The sequence below is a fragment of the Podarcis gaigeae genome, assembly GCF_964106915.1.
Source record: "Podarcis gaigeae genome assembly, chromosome: 5".
Lineage (NCBI taxonomy): Eukaryota > Metazoa > Chordata > Lepidosauria > Squamata > Lacertidae > Podarcis > Podarcis gaigeae.
Genome location: NC_139681.1, coordinates 81,800,402 through 81,823,043, shown reverse-complemented (window position 1 = coordinate 81,823,043; position 22,642 = coordinate 81,800,402). Strand labels below are relative to the sequence as shown.

General features: G+C 42.5%; 1 protein-coding gene and 1 long non-coding RNA gene across 3 annotated transcripts in view; one reads left to right on the top strand and one right to left on the bottom strand.

The window, feature by feature from the left end:
* PPM1L (protein phosphatase, Mg2+/Mn2+ dependent 1L) overlaps positions 1-22,642 on the top strand; it is a 171,991-nt gene that overhangs the window by 138,727 nt on the left and 10,622 nt on the right. The window lies entirely within an intron of this gene.
* On the bottom strand, positions 15,534-22,340 carry LOC310845122. Its single transcript, XR_014564482.1, has 3 exons — positions 21,208-22,340; positions 20,662-20,855; positions 15,534-17,807 (listed from the first exon to the last, which is right to left on the bottom strand). It is a non-coding gene; the product is annotated as an uncharacterized lncRNA (long non-coding RNA).

The following is a 22,642-nucleotide window of genomic DNA, read 5'->3' as shown; positions in this document are numbered from 1 at the left end:
GAGAACTGTCCCCCTTTTCACTTTTGTCCCCTCCACTTGGCTACAGCCAAAAAATTGAGCCAAGAGTTCAGTGGCTTTCCGCCTGCGACCTCTTCTCAGTGCCAGGAATTAATCCAGGAATATACAAAGGAATGCAGAGGCGGCTGCTTCTGAATCTTGGCTGGTGCCATTTCCTTACCCTTGAATAGCCACAGCTTAGCCCCAGATCTCTGGGTTAAGGGGCAGTTCACATGGGCTAGACAGCATGGCTCCCTCTGTATAAAATGCAAAGGAAGCTCATTTTGTGTGCTTTGGAAAAAACACTTGCACTACTTCGAATCCGACACACTGTCACATCTTGAATACATTAAAAGCAGTTCTTCCAAAACCTTCAGTAGAGGGTCCAGTTTTCCACAGATACATGTGTTCTCTGCCTTTCTTCCTTTACACGTACATAATTAGTCAAGTCAGCCGTTGCAGCATATTCCTACATTCTTGTTAATCTGCCCATCTCCAATACTTTGCTTAAATAACTTGCTGCAACCATATATGAAATTGTTTCATATATATGAACTTTAGCTTCCCCTTCCCATCTGTAAATGTGGGGGAAATCAACCATTCTGCATTCAAATTAGCAGTGTAATTTATGTTGAGAGAATACAGTGTGTATATGCCAACTTGATGCACCCAAGCCCTACTCCCAGTATCCTGTCTCCTGGTGTGCACATTTCGTGTTCCTTTCAAACCTTTGTGCATTGGGTGTGAAGGTTTAGAGGAGGCATATTTAACACATTCAATCAAAGCCTGTTAGACACTTCCACAGTCAAGAATTTGGCTTTATCAAGATTTCCAAGAGCTCCAGCGATGGAACTCTGACATTACATTACATCTAGCGTGGCCGTAAATTGTTGGCTAGATGGTACTGAATTTGTCCAGGTATGGACACCATCTGCTGGTGAAACTGTAGGAAGCTAAGAGCTCTTCCATAGGTGCTCTCTCTCACTCCCCCTCTCTAGGGGGAAAGAACTTCTCCACTTATATGTATATTGTATTATGGAACAGATCTCCAAGTGCTTCAGGATGACATCTTTTCAAACAATCTGGAAAAAGACTCTCTAAGTATTGCTGCAAACACAACCATAGCCAGCTGATGTTGAGGAACCGTAACTCTCTCAATTAAGACAAAAAAAAATCCTTCCAGTAGCACCTTAAAGACCAACTAAGTCAGTTCTTGGTATGAGCTTTCGTGTGCATGCACACTTCTTCAGATACACAGTGTATCTGAAGAAGTGTGCATGCACACGAAAGCTCATACCAAGAACTGACTTAGTTGGTCTTTAAGGTGCTACTGGAAGGATTTTTTTTTGTTTTGACTATGGCAGACCAACACGGCTACCTATCTGTAACTGTCTCTCAATTAAGAACTAGGAAGAATATCAAAATGAAGACAACCTTCTCTATTAAATTGAGACCAAGCATGAAAGTTAGAGATTGGTCTCCACTTATTAGGTACTATGAGCTTTAGAAGAAGAGATTATCATGCACTTATTTTTAGTAATGTCAGGACCTTATTTGAATTCCCCTTTTCTCTCTCTTAGGTTCTGAACCGCATTGAACTCTGCTGCTATCTTGAAATGTATTCTGATAGATGCCTCACATGGAATTAATTAATAAAGGCTGGGCTCTAAAGATTGACCTTAGAATCACTGTGATGCTTACGTAAACCCAATTGGTCTTTTTGAGTCCTCTCCCATGACACGTGGCAAAACGTATTTTGAAATTCCCTCCAGTTTAAGAAATGCTTTGCCATGTGGCATGGAGAAGACAGCTCTTCAAAGGCTGTTTGTTTGTGTTGGTCTACTTTTGTAGTTTTGGAGAGGCGGTTAACGCCACATAGTCTCTAGTTTTAGAAAGCAACCGGGCCAAAGTATATCTTATACATCAAATAAAGTTACTCTGGTCCATAGACTCCTTGTTTTTTGATTGGAAAGTCACTTTAGGGCAGAGTAATGGAGAGCAGAGAAGTGACAGAGAGTCACCAGAATCTTTTCAAACAAACCCATGTTGGGCTATAGTTACATAGATTTGCTTATAATATGTTGTTTGGTGCTCAATGTGGTTTCCAAAATCGAGAATGTCTGGTACTTCCCTTTCTAAAAAATGTAGGTCCCAAAACATCTGTAGGGCACCATGTCAACTATTTCTTCTTTAGTCTTATAGCCATAAAGAGAGAGGGCATCAAACCCCTGTGTTTTAAGGGGGAAAGGCACATAGTGTAATAAAGATTCTTGTGAACCCACCTTTTCCTCTACCTTGGAAATCGTATGCCTTTGCATCTGTGTCCAGAAGAAGTAAGGTGTTGGTTCTCTATCTCTGGCATTTATTAGTGCTGCCGAAACACAAACATGTTTTCCTTTAGATAATTGTTTTGCTGGCGTCTTCAAAGCAAAGGAGTACTGTAGATACAAACCCTGAAATGTTCTTGGCACTGGGGGTTAGGGGATCTGTTATTTGTCTGAAAACAGTAAGATAATGGAAATTCCAATGGATAACTATAACCTCAGGCAGTCCTTCTTTTCTAAGTCTGGGGTGGTTCCATAGTTGGCTGCCTACCGAGATTCCTAAGAAGAATTTTTGGAGGCGGGGGAGTTAATGTCAATTTTTCTACCCAAATCTGTGATCTATTTATTTATTTTTTACTTTAATGATTACCATAATACATGGCTGCTTTATTTCACAAGATATTAAGAGTTTAAACTGTTGCTTTTGGAATATTCTTCATCAGGAATCTTATGAATGCATTCGCGTCTGTGTTATTATACAGAAAAGTGGTAGCAATTAGCCTAATGCTTAAACGGTCTGTGGAATGGACTGATTTACAGATAAACACAGGTGGCACTGTGGTCTAAAACCACTGAGCCTCTTGGGCTTGCCAATTGGAAGGTCGACAGTTCAGATCCCCATGACAGAGTGAGCTCCCGTTACTCTGTCCCAGCTCCTGCCATCCTAGCAGTTTGAAAGCACACCAGTTCCAGTAGATAAATAGGTACCACTGTGGCGGGAAGGTAAACAGCATTTCTGTGCACTCTGGCTTCTGTCATGGTGTTCCGTTGCACCAGAAGCAGTTTGGTCATGCTAGCTACATGACCTGGAAAGCTGTCTGCGGACAAACGCCGTCTTCCTCGGCCTGAAAGCGAGATGAGTGCCGCAACCCCATAGTCGCCTTTGACTGGCCTTAGCCATCCAGGGGTCCTTTACTTTTTTACCTTTTACTGAGAAACAATGACTTAGTTTAACTCATTGTTATTAGTAATTTGCAGGCTGATTTGGAGCATCAGAATTAACTAGGGCTGCACCAGTGATTTGGATTGTGCTATCACTGTAAAAAAAACTGCCCATAACTGGAAAAGGAGATAGTACTTTTCTCACACTAACTTACTGATATGGGGATGAATAGGATCTCAGTGGTAGAACATCTGCTTTTCATGCAGAAGGTCTCAGGTTTCATTCCCAGAATCTCCAGGTAAGACTGGGAATGTCTGGTGTCTGAAAACAGCAGAGAGTCATTGCCAGTCATTGCCAACAGTACTGAACTAGATGGATCACTGGCCTGATTTGGTATGCAAGTCAGCTTCTTATGTTCCTATAATTTATAAACAAAGCATTACTTCCAGCCTTGTTATCTAGCCTCTCTTCTCCTCTTGTGGTCAACTGCCATCTTTATGTACCATATTCGCCCAGTACCTTTGCAACTTGGTGTAGAAATTAATGTTGCTTCATTGAGTTGTTGCTGCAGTGTGCGTTGTCTTGATTTCTTTTCACAAAACTGGGGCCATCCTATTTCTGTAGTAGAGGAGACGGAAAGTAATTTGGAAGAAAGATAACCTCTCCTTTTAACTACAGGTGCAAGGTGGGATTTGGTTGCAAGTCACTTAAAAAGGCAGATCCATTTACTTTGACCCTTGTTTTACTCACCTTTAGCAAGTTGGTATAAGTAACCCATTTTTTTTCAGGAGCTCTACCTGTTCACACTGTTGCTGTGAATCTGATGCACAGGCTGTATTTTTGTAATTCTTAATGCACATGCCAAATCGTCAATACGGTGCATAGGAGCTTTCTATGGAAATGTTGGGTACTTCCATTTCAACATTTGTATATACATCTGGAACATTTCCTCCTCCTCATAAAAGCCACAAGTTGGCTTGTGTGCAGTACAGTTGGCTGCAAAAGAGTGAACCCTGGTACATCCACATATTTTGAGTGGATTATTTCTGTGGGATTTAAATGCATATTTGGGGGGCAGAAGGTTCTTCTCAGTCATAATCAGTGCCATTTGAGTCATGGAAGTTTTTCCCTGGGCGGAAAAGGATTATTGCTATTGTAATTCCAATTCCACATCTGGTTTTGATGGACTTGAAATGCAACATCAGGATGCAAAATTTAAAACTGGCAGCTTTAATGAATAATCTAAGAAGCATATATATCCTATTGACACTTAAAATCCAGCTGATACATTTTAAGAACGTTTCAGATTGCAAAATAGTATAATGACACTAGGATAATGACACTAACAGCACAATCCTGGGAATGCACTCATATACTCATTCCCCAGTGAGTATAGTACTACAACCTAAATTTCTCCTAGACTTTGAGTTTAGCCGAATTAGCATAAACACAATATCAGGACAGAATAGCTTGTTGCAGAACAGGTGTGCCTCATTACAGACATGAGAATGTGCATTTTTTAAAGCTGTAACCCAGAGGTCTCTAATATGGTATCCTCTAGATGTTGTCAGACTACATCTCCTGTCATCCCCAGGCAACATAGCCATTTGGGATGATGGGAGTTGTAGTTCAGCAACATTTGGAGGGCGCTATGTTGTCTATCCCTGCTATATAATGCAACAAGATGTTGATCTCTACTTTCTGGTTTTGGGAGGTTGGTATGAGCTTTGGCTTTGAATCCATAGAAGCCTATATAAATGATTCATATTTGTATATTGCATTAATTTCTTTGCAGCCATATTTTTAGACAGGTGCTGGTTTTAAGTACAGTTATCAAGACATATGGATTTTATTAAATCAGATTTTTAAAAGATAAAAGCATTGCTATAAGTCACTTTAGATGGTTGGGGATATTTTGGCTTCGAAAGCTGAAGTGATCAAGGAACAACAATTTGTGATAAATGTTCATCAATCTGTCACTCAACTCATGCTGCTTGTAGCACCTGTAGCTCTTCATAGCCTTTATACTTGATGTTTACAACTGCAACATCTGAGTTAATGAGGAGTTCATTTGCTACGCATTTGTGTTCTTTAAAACAATAAATATTAATTCGGTTCCCGCACTTTAAAAAATATATATGACAGACTAAGGAGGTGCACTGTCATGAACTAAGAATGCTTTATGTTGATGTTGTGTTTTGAAACCTCCTCTGCACATGATTGTAATGCAGAAAGTTACTTTTTATGGTATCATTCTTATGATTCATAATAATCCTGTCTTGCAAAAGTGTCAGTGGAAATACAAAAGTCTAAGCCTAGATCTCCTTTCCTGTCAAGTCTGCAAGTACAATACTTTAGCCACTCAACAAAACAAACTAGACATAAATTTGCCTCCTGGGTGGCGGAGAAAACGAATATAACTTGGGGAAGAACCTACAGTATACATGGAGTGCTTATTTGGCCATCTGAGAGCAAGTTCACGTGGCCAGAAATGCAGAAATATGCACGTGATGTGGTCTGCAACAGGCATTTGGCCATGAATATCTTGGTAGTATTTGTTAAACTCATATAATATTGCTCTCTCATCCCAGGAAATCCTAGAAACTGCAGTTCTGTGAATGGTCTCCAGTTCTCTAACAAAATTCTCAGGACCCTCAGACTGCAATTCCCAGAATCCTTTGAAGGTGCTAAAAGTTCAAATGATCTAAAACTGATATACACCTGTAACGTAATTTCACCCTTTTGTTGTCATCTTACTCTTATGCCAACAGAAGCAACACGATGTGGTATGGCTAATACAAGGCTAGGCTTTAAATGGAGACCTTCTTTCCAAGCTTCCTTGCTCTCTACGGCTTTGCATGAATTGCATGGCACTCTGCAGATTTTATTGTAAGCCGATTTGCTGGTTTAGGTTCGCATCCCACCCTTAATCCATTATCTCTGCAAGCATTTCATATTGCTGCTATATACAGGACTAGTGACAGACTCCTGGACCCTATTCCCAAGCCTGCTGCCAACTACTGAAGACAAAACTTTCCAATTATATGTTCCTAATTTTCTCAGCCAGTCTCCAGTGCCTGACTCCTGTTCAGCATTTAAGTAATTGAAGAATCCCAAATTATTTCGTGGTTAAGAAAACCTGGAACCTGTTTTCTCAATTGCTCAATTCATCTGTTTGTACGATACCTTAAAAGGCAAAGTTGGGGTGTTTTTCAGGGTTTACAGCGGTGTCCCAGTATGTTGGCTGCCATTCCCAGCCCAATTAATTTCAACCAGTATTACAGTGGGATGGTTCTACGTCAAAACAAACAGGCGACTCATTGCAGCGTCTTTCATAACTCCATCAAGGGTGGGGAATCTGTGGCCCACTGAGTGCTGCTGGACTACAACTCCCAACATACCTTACCACTGGCTGTGCTGTCTGAGGCTCATGGTGGAAGTTCCGATTCCTAGAAACATCTGGAGGAAGGCCACTGATTCCCCCCCCTCCATACACAAAAGGACAGGAGGGGACATAGATATATGCTTACTTATACATTACAGATGTGAAATTAGAAATAGACATTCTACTCTAAATACATCTCATCAAAGTGAAGAAATCTCTCTTCTTTTTTGCCAAATCTTTTTTATTCATTTTCCAAATCAGCCACAAATTAAGGCAAATTTAATTTCTGCTAAAAATTGGTTCCCCTGACTCTGTTCTTGATGTGCCCAGAGTTTCTTCTTGCTGTTCAAGAGGTCTGCTGTTAACAGACAGTTGCAAAGTGCCTTCTTAAGATTCTTTATCTATAAATTGGGCTTGCAACAGATAGCCCTTCAGTTTGCATCCCCACCCTAGCCCAAACTCCCATCTTATCCTCAATTGAATGAAAGTGCCCTCTGACACACTAGGAGATGCTCCCATCATCTTTTCTGTAAAGGCTATGTGGGAGGAAGCCCACAAGAAAACATGCTTGCCTTCAGCAGAGGCCGGTGTGGTAGGGCAGAGCCATCCTCCCAGCACCAACAATGCTGGTGCTCAAGGTCAAGGCTGCCCAGATGCACCAGTGGGAATGCCAGATTGGCGCCATTGGTGTATCACACAGCCCCAACTTCTCTGCTGCCCAGCCCTGCCCCAGTACGTTTACAAGCACAATTCAAAGTGTTGGTGCTGACCTTTAAAGCCCTAAATGGCTTTGGCCCAGTAGACCTGAAGGAGCGTCTCCACCTCCATCATTAAGTCCAGACATTAAAGTCCAGCTCTGAGGGCCTTCTGGTGTTTCCCTCACTGCAAGAAGTGAGGTTACAGGGAACCAGGCAGAGGGCCTTCTCGGTAGTGGCACGTGCCCTGTGGAACATCCTCCTATCAGATGTCAAAGAAATAAACAACTACCGTATTTTTCACTCTATAGGGCACACCGGACCATAGGGCGCACCTAGTTTTTTTGGGGGGGGGAATAAAGAGAGAGAAAATTATTTTTTTTCCCAGCCCCAAAGAGGAAAGAAGCCAAGACAGCCAGCGGGATCCATCCCGCTGGCTGTCTTGGCTTCCTCTTTAGCCACGCACAACCTCTCCAGCCGGGAGAGGCTGCGCATGGCTTCGTTTTTAGCCGCAGGGCTGGGGCGACCCCAGCCCCCAGAACAGGTCTGGGAGTGGCGGCAAGCGCTGCGGATAGCTGCCCGAAGCCCGGGGTGCGCAGCGCTGCGCTCTTCGGGCTGCAAGCCTTCGGAGCCCCGGGAACTCCCGCCACGCTCCGAAGGCTTGTGGATAGCTTCCTGAAGCCTGGAGAGTGAGAGGGGTCGGTGCGCACCGACCCCTCTCTCTCTGCAGGCTTCAGCGAAAGCCTGTATTCGCTCCATAGGGCGTACACAGAAGAAGAAAAGTTTGGATTTGATACCCCGCCTTTCACTCCCCTTCAGGAGTCTCAAAGTGGCTAACATTCTCCTTTCCCTTCCTCCCCCACAACAAACACTCTGTGAGGCTGAGAGACAAACACTGAGTGGGGCTGAGAGACTTCAGAGAAGTGTGACTGGCCCAAGGTCACCCAGCAGCTGCATGTGGAGGAGCGGAGACGCGAACCTTTCCACTTCATTTCTGGAGGTGAAAAATGCATCCTATAGAGCGAAAAATACGGTATCTGACTTTTAGAACACATCTGAAGGCAATGCTGTTTAGGGAAGTTTTTAATGTTTGATGTTTTATCGTATTTTCAATATTCTGTTGGAAGCCGCCCAGAGTGGCTGGGGAAACCCAGCCAGATGGGGTGGGGTATGGATAGATAAATAAATAAATAAGTAATGATAATAAAGCTGGCTTCTGGAGGCAGCTTAGCACCCGAGTTTGCTATTGGTATATTCTTGTATTGTTGCTCTTAGGCTATTTTTACCCAGTTAAATTGTTGGCTTTAGATCCGAGTTTGCTGTTTTATATTTGCTTGTATAGAAATTGGGGGGGGGGGGGAGAGATTAGCCAAATGAGAGTAAAAGTAGAAGCTGGAACAGTGAAGAAGTTTCCCCCAATTTGGCTAAATTAATTTTGGTTGAGAATTTTACGTTCTTGGGGAAAGAACCTCCTTGCTTTTTGATTTATCAGAAGTCAGAATATCGCCTTAGTTATAAAATTAGTTGGAAGCACTTTTCCATTCTTCGAGACTGGGTTTATTGTAACAATCAACTGCAGATCATTATGAGCATGAACTTCTAAGCGGAAATGAGGCGTATTCACAGTACGGAAAGCAATCAGTACTTTGCCATATTGCCTGCAGCCATCCTTGTAGTCGGTGATTCTGAAAACAAAATTAATTGGAATAATTTGAACATTATGGAGCAAAAATATTAATTGGAATAATTTAAACAATGTGCAGATTGTTGCAGACAGGAAGTACCTAAGGGGGACAGACTGAATAAAAAATGACCACCCTCAATATATGTTTACCATCAACACCCAACGCCTAAGCTGCTCTTGCTACTGCTTTTTTCTTAGAGGTGGTTAATGAAACAAGGCCAAGGCCAACATTTCTGCTTCTTCAAATAATAGGGGAGAACGACTGGGGGATGGGGGTGGGGGGATGTGAAGACATTGCCTAATACCTGAATCATGATCTTCCCTATTCCTTATGAGTCAGTGACCATATGCTAGGTAGGTGAGCAAGAGCAATCTGTGAGGATTGAGAGCAGTGGTTCCTAGTGCCCATTGGGAAGGCAAGGAGCCCAACAGCAGTTGGAGTCAGTGCCAGTGGCAGGCAGAGCCAGCTAATTGTACTGTTCTCCCCATCCTCCTCCCTGCTGAGTTCTACAGGGGCAAAACTGAGAATAGTGAGGAGGAAACTTGCAGCCAGAGCAACCTGTTGGACTCATTGTAAGAAGGCAGGCAGGAGGGGTCTGGTTGAAATTCAGCCATGTGCTGAGAAATTCAAGTTGTGCAATTCTAACAGAGTGGGAGGTCTTGTGCAATAGTCCTGCTTCCCCAGTTCAGGCTTTTTGCAGTAAGGAAAGTGGCAGGAAAATGCACCGGAATGTGTGGAGTCACAGATGCTTTGACACACCACCACCTAACCCTGCTTCAAACAAATCAGAAGGAACCTTCATTAAATAGCCAACATTGTGGGATCTCCTTGCAAACGAATCAAGACGAAAGCTCAATGGGAAACACCCACAGTTAGAATAAATGCCTGGATGCTGGTTTGCAAGTAAAACTGAATTAGTATGTCGCGAAATGATGCATGTCTAAAAAGTGTGTCAACAACATGCGAAGTTTAGAAAGCTCTCGTCTATGTGGTATTTAATGGGAGATTTTCTGTGTGTCATGAGCAGTGCACAGAGCAGCAGCTTTGAGATTACAGTTTCTCTCTTGCATTATTTTTTATTAAAAAAATAAAAAAGAAAGAAAGCAAAAGGAAGAGTAATTAATCACCCTCCTTTTGTCTTGTGTGAAGACGTTGGTGCTGTGTCGCCAACCATTATTGTGCAGAGGCCAGCATTATATTCATGAGGCAGTCCAGAAGATGGAGAGGCTGCCCGATAGCGGTTCCATTTTTCAGTGATTAACTTTCCGTGCCTTGATACATAAAATGTAATGTCACCCAAAAGATTTGTTAGTCGCCAGGTATTCTTTTCTACTTGTCTTGGGTTAGGCAGGGAGAAGAAGGAGCTCCTATCCATATCTGTTTTACCAAATTCACAGCTACTGAAGTATTTTCTGTCAGCGTATTAATTAAGGCTCTCTAGGTGCTGTTGGGGACTACAACTCCCATGAGCCTCAGGCAGCATGGCCGATGCCCAGGGATATGTAGTTCAGGAGAATCTGGGGGGCCACAGATTCCCACGTATATATTTTATAATCTGAAGACTCCCAGAACGCTAGAAAGCAAAAGGGGAATGTATCTGATGTGTAAAGGGGGGGGGTATATCCCAATATTCTACACAAAGATATGCATGTTTAGACAAAGAAAGGCAATTGCCTAGCTTTCTGACTGCTGGACACCCATTACCTAACAACAGTTATGCCCTAAGGAAATGTGTTAGTTTATTTCATTGCTGATCTCAGAAACGGCTTTGCTCTTGTAGCATTTGAAAAGCTTCAACTTCAGGATCCTAGCACCAGGGCACAACCTACCCCTTCAGGCCGGCAACTGGACGCAGCCCCTGCCATCATTTCCAACATTCATTGCATTTGACGCTATAGAAAACAGTAAATCGGAGTAAATCGATTCCAATATTCTTTACTGCAATGGTTTTCCAAACAGTGAAGGGCATGAAGGTCTCTCTGGGCAGCGTAGGCATATGGAGCAGAAGCTGCAAAATTCCAGTTACAGATAGGTAGCTGTGTTGGTCTGCCATAGTCAAAACAAAAAAATTCCTTCCAGTAGCACCTTAAAGACCAACTAAGTTAGTTCTTGGTATGAGCTTTCGTGTGCATGCACACTTCTTCAGATACACTGAAACAGAAGTTACCAGACCCTTCTATATAGTGAGAAGGTATATACTCACCCTTCTGAGTAATACCCCTCCCCACCTTCTCACTATATAGAAGGGTCTGGTGACTTCTGTTTCAGTGTATCTGAAGAAGTATGCATGCACATGAAAGCTCATACCAAGAACTAACTTAGTTGGTCTTTAAGGTGCTACTGGAAGGAATTTTTTTGTTTTGCAAAATTCCAGGGAAGGGATAGAATCCTGAGACAGGTAGAAACTGCTTTCCCCATAAGCGAATATCTGTGTAGGTGGAATGCCTCCCCTTCCACCCACCTTCCATTCACAAGAGATTTGTCGGGATGGCCACATTCCCATTACGGCCTTCTTCCATTTCCCTGCTCAGGAGCGTCAGAAAGATGTTGTTCCAGGGCTGATGTTGGGATAAGCATCCTGATCTACAGCTCCTTGCGTGCAGCATGTATATGACAAGATCCATGGATCTTGTCAAAGAAGCCCATTGTGATGGGGTGGCAATGCACACCTGACCTCCTGACAGTTGGGTCACTGATGGTTACCAGGAAATGGGAGGGGAAGGGGGAGACCAGACCATGGGAAGGTTGATGAGGTGCAAACACAACAGCAGGACCCCTAGATTAGCACCACACTGACCTTCCCATTCCGTCATGGTCCCAGTAAGCACAAGTGACTTACTTTGTAGAGAAAGAATTGGAAATGTGGGGGTTGAATCCAGTAGCTTCCACATGCCGCGCATGGGCTCTGCCACTGAGCTATAGCCCATTCTCTGTAGTAGCTCATCTATAGATCTGGCCCACTGTTGGAAGGAAATAAAAGCCCTGCTAAAAACCGAAAACCATTTTTCCAGAAGTGGGCATCACATGCTGATAAACCCATGGGTTTGCATTTCTACCCCATTTGCAGTTCTTGGCCCTTTCAGAATGGAAACCCACTATAGCATGAGGGAGTAAATGCAACTTAAAGTTGGAAACGTGAGATGTGGTGGTTATTTATTAAAGCAGACTTGACTATTATGTACGCACACACATATACACATACTGGTGTTCAAGCTTGAATTCACACCATAATTAAGCAAGACCCAATATTTGCAAGCTTCAGTAATCTAAAGATCATGCAATTATTCACAACAACCCAAGAGAACAGGGGGGAGATGGAGGCAGATTTATTAGTATTTATTAGTCTTAGTAGTGGTGATATTCCTTCTGATAATTACGAGCTACACATTTTTATTTTGGCTGAAGGGATTTGGGCTAGTCATTGTAACATATTTATTTATGTTGGTATTCTTATAGATGCCCTTACCTTTGCCTGCTTTTTAAGTATTACATTTGTGCCCCACCCTTACATATGACTGCAGTGTATGTTTCTGCATCTAATCATCACAACAACTCTTGAGGGGAATTTGAATGAGAGAGATTTGAGAGAGGGTCTTGGCTCAGTAGTAGTTCATTTGCTGTACATGGAAAAGTTCTGAAATCTGGAAGACCTGCTTCCAGTCAGTATAGACAGTACCATGCTAGATTGACAAGTGGTCTCACTTGGGATAATAAGGCAAATTTCTATTATCTATGTCCCATGACTTGCCCATGGCTGCCCTACCTGTGCACATCAGGGATTTGTACCTGGACTTCCTGGCCCAGCTCCAGTACTCTGGCTCAGCTGAACTTAATAGCCACATGAGTTTTACTTTGGCCTTCAGGCTCACATACTTCCGCTTCCTGTTGTACACTGTCATCCCTCCCTCATTTCCTAATTCCAGCAAACTGTGCTTGCATTACAACCACATGGGGCAAACCTCCAAGCCCGACATGGAAACTGGTTTCTAACTGTAGTTTCCCATTCTAAGTTGAGAGCAAGGTATGGCTTAAATAAATGAAATACTTTATTGTCACTTGTACAATTTGAGATTACACGAGCACCCCCCACTCAGCTCTCTTAGTCTTAATTCCCCTTGTTTATTGACGCACACCCGCCAAACCCAAAGTCAGTTGCCCTGATGTTATCTTTTCATCCAGCAGCCTAACAGCCCACAGACAGAAGCTGTTCTTTACCCTGTTGGTGCGACTAATCATGCTTCTATATCTTCTGCCCAAGGGCAGGAGATCAAGAAAGTGCCGGCCAGGGTGTGAATCATCCCTGAGAATTTTACTCACTCTCCTGAGGCAACGTTCTTCCTCAATGTCATCCAGCGGATTCACGGGACAGCCCATAATATCTTGTGCTGTATTCACCACCCTTCAAAATAAATCACCACCTTCAAAATTCAACTGTAAAGGCAAATGGTTGTTTGTCGGAATAACCTGGAACTGAGAGGAAATAGGAGGAAATATATAATTTCTATTCCACCGTTCTCTCCAAGGAACTCAAGGGGGCGTACATGGTCCTCCTCCTCATTTAAACTTCATAACAACCCTGTGCGGCGAGAGGCCCCATCTTCTCAAGGGGATTGAGGGGGCCTGTGTGTGGTGCTGCTCAACGCCCTGACATCACATGCCCAGGGGCAGGGGCAAACGCCCCCTGAATATTGAGGGGACTAGGTCCCCTCAGAAAATATGGGGGAGGGCTTCCTTAGCCCCTAGGAGTTGGTGCAACTGCTGTGAAGTAAGTTAGCCTGACAGGCAGTGATTGGCCTAAGGTCACCCAGTGAGCTTTGGAGCCAAGTGCGGGGATCAACACTCTCTAACCATTACACCCAACTGGGTCTCTCTACTACACCACACTTACTGAGCTAAACTGCAGGAAAGTGCAGGAAAGTTCAAAGATGTTGCTTGGGTCCATAACAAGTCAGGAGCAGCATCTATAACAGGGTAACTCAAGCCACATTGTTCCTTTCTAAATGTTCCGTCACTGGGTGGAGAAGATGGAAGAATCAAACCTAGTTTTTTAGTTATGCTGATTAGAGTTGTAACCTGTAAATGTCCAGGTTTCTTAGTTATGTGGCTGCTACCTGCAGCCATGATATTTTTTCAGAATGTACTGCCCTATTCCAGAATGTGCAGGTTTTAAGGGAAGTAATCCTGGCTCTAAGGTATGGATGTCAGAAAAAATCTAATGAAAATGGAAAAGGAAGTAGGAATTGCTGCAGTTTGTGTGTTTGTCTGTGGCCAGGATCGAAAGAGAATCCATTCAGTATTTATTTGTATCATTTACAAATAATAATTAGTGGTAGGATTTGTTGTTTTTAAAAAAGAACATACTTTCAGTGTTTACACTGAAATGAATGTAAGTTATATCACTTCAGTTAAATAGCAGAAAGCGAGATAAATAACATAGTATTTGGCAGAAGCTGAACTGCAGTAGAACAGAAACGGGCTGATTGTGATCAATACAGGCCAGAATGGAAATTGCTGCTCTCTTATATCCCTGCTTAAAGTGGGAGGGATGGAAACAGGAGTGCGCAATGGAATAGCCTGCCAGCAGAACACAACAAATTGAAAAACTGGATAAGAGTATTCCTCACTGAAATATTTAGTATAATACTAAAGTGGTACCTGTTTGCAGTGCAATTCCACATCTGGTGTGCATTCAACCCATAGCTCTGCCACTTCCCTTCTATATATTGGTCGATAAGCAGCCATCAGATGTGCGTATATTTAAGTGTATGCAGCTGTGTATTTGTAGAGTTTCCCCCCTCTCTCTTTCTGATGGAGGTGGCAAGCCTAGTCTTTGTCAAAGCATACTGCATTTCCCCCCACAGCAATACATCATTTGAGCTGGCACAGGTGTACATTTTGTTCCTGTATCCCTCTTCCTAATCCATCTTTAGCAGATTTGCTACCTAGATTGCTTTGCCTCCATTGTTTCGTGATTTCACAAACAACTTCCTCACTGTCTGCCAGCAGGTCTCTCTCCTCCCCCACCTCCCACCACAGTTTCTAATAATCTCTGGTTTAGTCTGCATGAGTTGTAATAATCTCTTTGCCTCGGTACACTCTTCATTGTTCAGGTAGGCATCTGTTTTTCTCCATGCTGCTTAATCTGGCACTGAAACCACTTCCATCTTCAAATCTGTTGCCAGTTTTAAAATGAGAAAGCCAGGTATGGGGTTATCCAATATTACACAAGCCCATGGCCTGTGTAAGAATGGGAAGGAGAGTTTCATAAATTAATAGAGATCATGTGCCATGTACAAGTTCAGATTTTACAATATTTCAAATGGATTTAAGGAGATCATTTTGATTCCAGAATTGTTGAGTTAGTAAACAGCACTTTATTAATAGTTGGGGCAAAATAATATACTATTGACCCTCATTGTTTGAAGGATACTATTCATGCTATATTGTTAAGAAAAAAATGCATTAATTGCATTATGGCAGGTATTATAAATTTTATTTTTTTAAAAAAATGCTAGAAATCCTAAAACCATAGAATTTGAAAGTATCAAAACACTATATTCACCCTTCTTTAAAAAATGTTTTATTAATTTCCCAGAATACAAAACAAATAATAAACAATCATAGCAGTTTTGTTCTAGTGCCAGGTAAGTTAGGAATGTTACAATAATGCAAAAGTCTATTATATAGAGATGTCCATGCCATAATGTTGCACGTTGACAAAATAAAGAAACGGAAAACATATTACATCAAAATGATTGTGCTTGAACATTCCCTTGACTACCCTGTGGTGTGTTAAATGCTCTGATAGGGCGACATCCCAAACCACTTTGGGTCATCTTGGCTTCACTCCTCGGCCAGGTTCAACAGGAGATATTTTGAGATCTTTCAGAAATAGCTTGGCCTTTCATCCCCGGGGTTTAGCAATTTCCCGTTGTGCTGCACTACCAATTTAACAGAGAAGATTCTGAGTGCTGCTCTAAAGGGCTTGAAAGCTCAGAATCACTTGAACATCTCAGGATGTATATGTCTTGAAATATCTCTTTTTGTTCGTCATTGTTTTGCAATGCTTTTTACACCTGCTCTCTCTTTGCAGTACAGTTCAAAGCACACAGTGATATCTCTGGTCACTTCTTCATTGCAAGACTGTGGGCCTGCTACTCTGTGTGCTCCTTTAGTACCCTCAGCAGTGACAGCAATTCCCATGTTTAGTCTCTTAAACCATTCCTTTAGAGATTTTGCAGGGTCTCTCCCCCGTCTTCTGTTTCAGGGATTGCCCTCAAACAAATTCCCTTCAATATCTGTTCAATTGCTTCTCTGCCCACAACCCAAGGGCCTCAGTTTTTTATAATCTGTCTCTGCCTGATTGTCCAGGCCCATTCAGGGCGGGGGGTAGGTCTGTTGATAGCTCTTTCTAAAGGGAATATCTAGGTCCAGAAGCTGTTTTCCTCTGAATTCTAGTTACTGAGGGATAAACCACAGCGAAGGGCTATTGCTTTTATGGCCTGGTTGTGAGCTGCTCAGAGGCATCCATCTAGCCTTGATGGTCTTGTGAATCTTTGCCTCTGTCAGGCCCCCCTTCACAATTGCTTCCCAGGATGTGTCTTGGATAGGCCACCAATTAGAATGCTAACCTTCATGTTTTTGCTCTGACAACCTGTACTGTGGGTCCCTGTACTCTTGATCGTCAATGGACTCTTTCTAATCTTCAGATTAGCATTGCAAGATGAATCCTCTATTGTCTTCTGTTTGGATGGGCCTCAACCCAAATTCCTTTGCCTGAGATCCACTGTGAGATCCACTGTGACCTGTGGCAAGCCCAGCAGGGAAGACCCTACAGGCTGTGCCAGGGCTTCCAGTCTGGCCTTTTTGATCATCTCTGAGCCGGCAACATCAAGCCCAATTAGCATCCTCACACGGTTTCCACTGCAAATATTAAAATGTCCATGATGATATCTTCAAAGGAGCAGAATTACAAAGTCAAGCAATTCTCCCTTCCTGCAGCGCCATACAGATTTAATTTTTCTTTATTAGCTTCTAATTTGCAGGGTTTTGGGGTAGTCAAATGAGAAGGTGGGGGAATGAATTATGAAATATCACCTTGGGTGTTTGGCTACACCGTGGTATAAGGATATGAAGTGGCAGCATAGCTAGAGGTATCGCTATCGTTAACAGATATAATTAATTCTCACATTTAGCAACCAATGGAATGAAAGTAATTACCATATTATCTCTCCCAGCCTGCGGGAATAAGAGGGGCATATGAGCAGAAAAGTAGTATCTAAAATAATATTTAACAAACAGATCTCAGAATGAATAAGGCCAGGAGAACTAAGGGCTTGTTCTTTTAAACACATTTGGATCCTGACAACATGACGCATGACTGTTCAGAGCCCGATTATCAGAGCAGATTTTTTTATATATTAAATACCCCAGAACTCACAGATAGAGTGGCTATTTCTGTATTGCCAGAAAGAGAGAGAAATACAATACCTAAAAAGACAACAACAAACGACAGTTGGGCTTAAAATTCACAAATGCTAAATTGTATGTATGTATGTATGTATGTATGTATGTATGTATGTATGTATGCAATTTTTAGAAATGATTACGATGATTAGAAATCAGTGCATTACACCATAGCAAGATTGACTGAGCTCAGATGACCTGGGAGGTTGTTTCACCTGCTGTCCATATTCTACCTGCTGATAAGCTACTTCAAGGGCCCCTTCTCCTTGTTGCTTTTCCCTTTACCTGTTGGTGTTGATCTGAGCATTTCTGTTGGCATAAGGGGCAGGAGTCTGATTTTAGATGATGTCATCATGCCTTTCTGGCATCAACCTGGCTAACAGATTGAGGTTGAATCCTGACAAGACAGAAGTACTGTTTTTGGGGGACAGGAGGCGGGCAGGTGTGGAGGACTCCCTGGTCCTGAATGGGGTAACTGTACCCCTGAAGGACCAGATGCACAGCCTGGGAGTCATTTTGGACTCACAGCTGTCCATGGAGGCACAGGTCAAATCTGTATCCAGGGCAGCTGTGTACCAGCTCCATCTGGTACGTAGGCTGAGACCCTATCTGCCTGCAGACTGTCTCGCCAGAGTGGTACATGCTCTGGTTATCTCCTGCTTGGACTACTGCAATGCGCTCTACGTGGGGCTACCTTTGAAGGTGACCCGGAAACTACAACTAATCTAGAATGCGGCAGCTAGACTGGTGACTGGGAGCGGCCGCCGAGACCATATAACACCGGTCTTGAAAGACCTACATTGGCTCCCAGTACGTTTCCGAGCACAATTCAAAGTGTTGGTGCTGACCTTTATTTTTTATTTTTATTTTTAATAAATATTTTATTGAATTTTCAAATACATAATACAAGATCCCTACACCAAAAAGCCAGAACAGAAACACCAAAGAACCATATAGAAAGAAAGAAATAAAAAAGAAAAAAGAAAAAAGAGAAAAGTATAACCAACCATTCAGTACAACTTTTCTTATATAACTAATTGGACTTCCTCACATCTCCTTACCCTGCATTATTTATAATAAGAATGTCAGCAAATTATTACCTTGTTTCATACCTTATTTTGTACTTTCCAAATATTATACTTCAAAATTTAAAACAATTTTTATCAATTGCTCATACCTTAAAATTAAACGTAGTGTTGCCTTAAATTTCGACCTTTTCTTACTTATAACTTAATTTGCTTTTTTACAAAGTCTATTTGCTGGAACTGATATTTTCTAAATCGTGCAAATACTTAACATTCATACAACTTATAATGTTTTTGTAGATAGTCCTTAAACTTCTTCCAGTCCTCTTCCATTGTTTCTTCTCCCAAGTCTCAGATTCTGCCAGTCATTTCAGCCAATTCCATATAGTCCATCAATTGCGTCTGCCACTCTTCCAGCGTGGGCAAGTCTTGTGTCTTCCAATACTTTGCAATAAGTATTCTTGCTGCTGTTGTCGCATACATAAAGAAACTTCTGTCCTTTTTTAACACTTTCTGGCCGACAATGCCCAAGAGGAAGGCCTCCGGTTTCTTAACAAAGGTATATTTAAATACCTTTTTTAGTTCATTATAGATCATTTCCCAGAAGGCTTTCACTTTAGGGCATGTCCACCAGAGATGAAAGAATGTCCCCTCAGCCTCTCTACATTTCCAACATTTATTATCAGACAGGTGATATATTTTTGCAAGCTTGACTGGGGTCATGTACCACCTATATATCATTTTCATAATATTCTCCTTCAAGGCATTACATGCCGTGAATTTTATTCCGGTGGTCCATAACCTTTCCCAGTCCTCAAACATAATGTTATACCCTATATCCTGGGCCCATTTTATCATGGCTGATTTAACAGTCTCATCCTGTGTGTTCCATTTAAGCAAGTTATACATTCTCGAAAGTACCTTAGTCTTTGGTTCCAACAGTTCTGTCTCTAATTTCGACTTCTCCACCTGGAATCCTATCTTTTTGTCCAATTTAAAAACCTCTTGAATTTGGGCGTAATGTAACCAATCTTGCACCTTATTCTTTAATTTCTCCAAGCTCTGCAACCTCCATTTATCTCCAATTTTTTCTATTATTTCCCAATATTTCGGCCAACCGGCCTCCATATTGAGTCTCTTTTGGGCCTTAGCCCAAAAACCATCTCGAGGTCTCACTTTCTAGCAAGTCTTTATATTTTGTCCAAACAATAAATATTGCTTTTCTGACAATATGGTTTTTGAACATTTTATGAACCTTTACCTTATACCACAAGTATGCATGCCAACCAAAAGCATTGTTAAACCCTTCCAGATCTAGGGCATCAGTGTTCTCAAGAAGTAACCAATCTTTCATCCAGCAGAAAGCTGCAGCTTCATAATATAACTTTAAATCTGGCAGGGCAAACCCCCCTCTTTCTTTTGCATCAGTTAGTATTTTAAATTTTATTCGGGGCTTTTTGCCCTGCCAGATAAACTTAGAAATATCTTTCTGCCATTTTCCAAAACATTCCACTCTGTCCACAATCTGTAGAGCCTGGAACAAAAACAACATCTTTGGCAATACATTCATTTTTATAGCTGCGATTCGACCCAATAAGGAAAGTTTCAATCTTGACCAAATTTCTAAATCCTTTTTAATTTCTGACCAACATTTTTCATAATTATCTTTAAATAAGTTCAAATTTTTAGCAGTCAAATTAACCCCTAGGTACTTCACTTTTTTAACCACATTTAACTCTGTCTCTTTCTGAAACCTTTCTGATTCCGAAGATGTCAATTTTTTTACCAAAATCTTTAAAGGTGCTGACCTTTAAAGCCCTAAACGGCCTCGGTCCAGTATATCTGAAGGAGCGTCTCCTCCCCCATCGTTCTGCCCGGACACTGAGGTCCAGCTCCGAGGGCCTTCTGGCGGTTCCCTCACTGCGAGAGGCCAGGTTACAGGGAACCAGGCAGAGGGCCTTCTCGGTAGTGGCGCCCGCCCTGTGGAACGCCCTCCCATCAGATGTCAAAGCGATAAACATCTACCTGACATTCAGAAGACATCTGAAGGCAGCCCTGTTCAGGGAAGTTTTTAATATGTAACATTTCAGTGTATCTTTTATCTTTGTTGGAAGCCGCCCAGAGTGGCTGGGGAAACCCAACCAGATGGGCGGGGTACAAATAATAAATTATTATTATTATTATTATTATTATTTATTAACCTGTAAGTTGACTGGAACTCTGGTTAGATTAAACTCTGAATAATGAGCAGGTCAGGAACATAAACCATGGTTTGTTCCTGCTTTATTTGAACCAGCACTAGTTTAAACTAACTAGAAGTCCCCAAGTTCTTCGTTGCAGAAACTTCTGTAGTCTTCCTGGTATCTGAGGAAAAGGAAGTGGGGAGAATACAGGCCTGAGGTACTCATAGGTAAAGGGACCCCTGATCATTAGGTCGGTCGTGACCGACTTTGGGGTTGCGGCGCTCATCTCGCTTTATTGGCTGAGGGAGCCGGCGTACAACTTCTGGGTCATGTGGCCAGCAGGACTAAGCCACTTCTGGCGAACCAGAGCAGCGCACGGAAATGCCATTTACCTTCCCGCCGGAGCGGTACCTATTTCTCTACTTGCATTTTGATGTGCTTTCAAACTGCTAGGTTGGCAGAAGCAGGGACCAAGCAATGGGAGCTCACCCCGTTGCGGGGATTCGAACCGCCGACCTTCTGATCGGCAAGCCCTAGGCTCTGTGGTTTAACCCACAGCGCCACCCGCGTCCCTTGAGGTGCTCATAGACATAGCACTAAATCACAGTTTAGTCTGGTATCTGAAAAGGACCAGAATATATAGCTAAGATGAAATTTGAAAGTGGCATTTCCAAGCTCACACTCTTTGGCAGTGTATGCCTTCTAGCTTTGCATATTCATTTGGTTTCAGAATCAGGGACAGCTCGCACAGGATGCAAAACAACAACAAACCCAAACAAATGCTGGGCCATCATTTGATGGCAACTCTTTGTCCCTGTTTTTTCTCTTCGCTTCGACTGAGCAACACTGCAGCACCTTTCCTCCTCTTCCTCCTCTTCTTAATTTAAAAGAGAGTTCAGAGCAGTGATATAGAAAATAGAACCCACAGTGGAAGAACCCTCCTCTTAATTCAAGGCCAGTGGCATTTTCCTGATCATAGTAATTTATGGAGCATTAGTTGCCATAACAACCAAAAACAGCTTTTAGGGTGTCAGTATTTTCCTTTGTAAGGTGAATTTAGTGTCTAGTGAGAGGAGGGAGGCAGGGGAAAAACAGCAGCGTAATCTCTGCAAACTGGAGGGCTTGGCTTAATCGCAGGAATTACATGACACCTCCTAGCGCTCTCATGCTATCTGCCGTCTTGCCAAAAATGAACTTGGCAGTCTGTAACCGTCTATCTAATCATGGTCAAAAAGTGATAGGATGTGAATGACAACTCTTGGGGGGAGGGGGGATGAGCATCAGATGATACTAGGGATGTAAAGAGGCAGCGATTTACATCCTATAACTGGGATCGTTGGATTCAGCACTGTTTCTCTTCTGTTACAGTTCGGCTTCCACTGAAACCAACATTATTTGTCTCTTGTGGAGGACAAGGTTACCAATGGCTGCTAGTCACAATGGCTATGCTTTGCCTCCAGAGTCAGAGGCATTAATGCTTCTGAATACATTTGCTGGGAACTGCTCTTGTGCACAGATCCTGCTTGCCAATTTCCCACAGGCGATGGGCCTGATCCAGCCGGCTTTTCCTACGTTACTACATTCTTTCCTTTGTGGCTTTAACTAATGTACAGTGGTACCTCAGGTTAAGTGCTTAATTCGTTCCGGAGGTCCGTTCTTAACCTGAAGCACCACTTTAGCTAATGGGGCCTCCTGCTGCCGCCGTTCTGCCGCAGCAGCACAATTTCTGTTCTCATCCTGAAGCAAAGTTCTTAACCTGAAGCACTATTTCTGGGTTAGCGGAGTCTGTAACCTGAAGTGTATGTAACCTGAAGCGTATGTAACCCGAGGTACCACTATAATCAATTAAGCAATCAACGACGTACTCCATTTCAGTGGAAGGGAAATGCCTGCAACAATGCAGAAAACTACTTAACTTATTTACATAACGTTTGAGGACTAAAAAGAATCCCCACAAACCACAAATACTGCTTTTACACACTTGCGTAATGTCTGTACC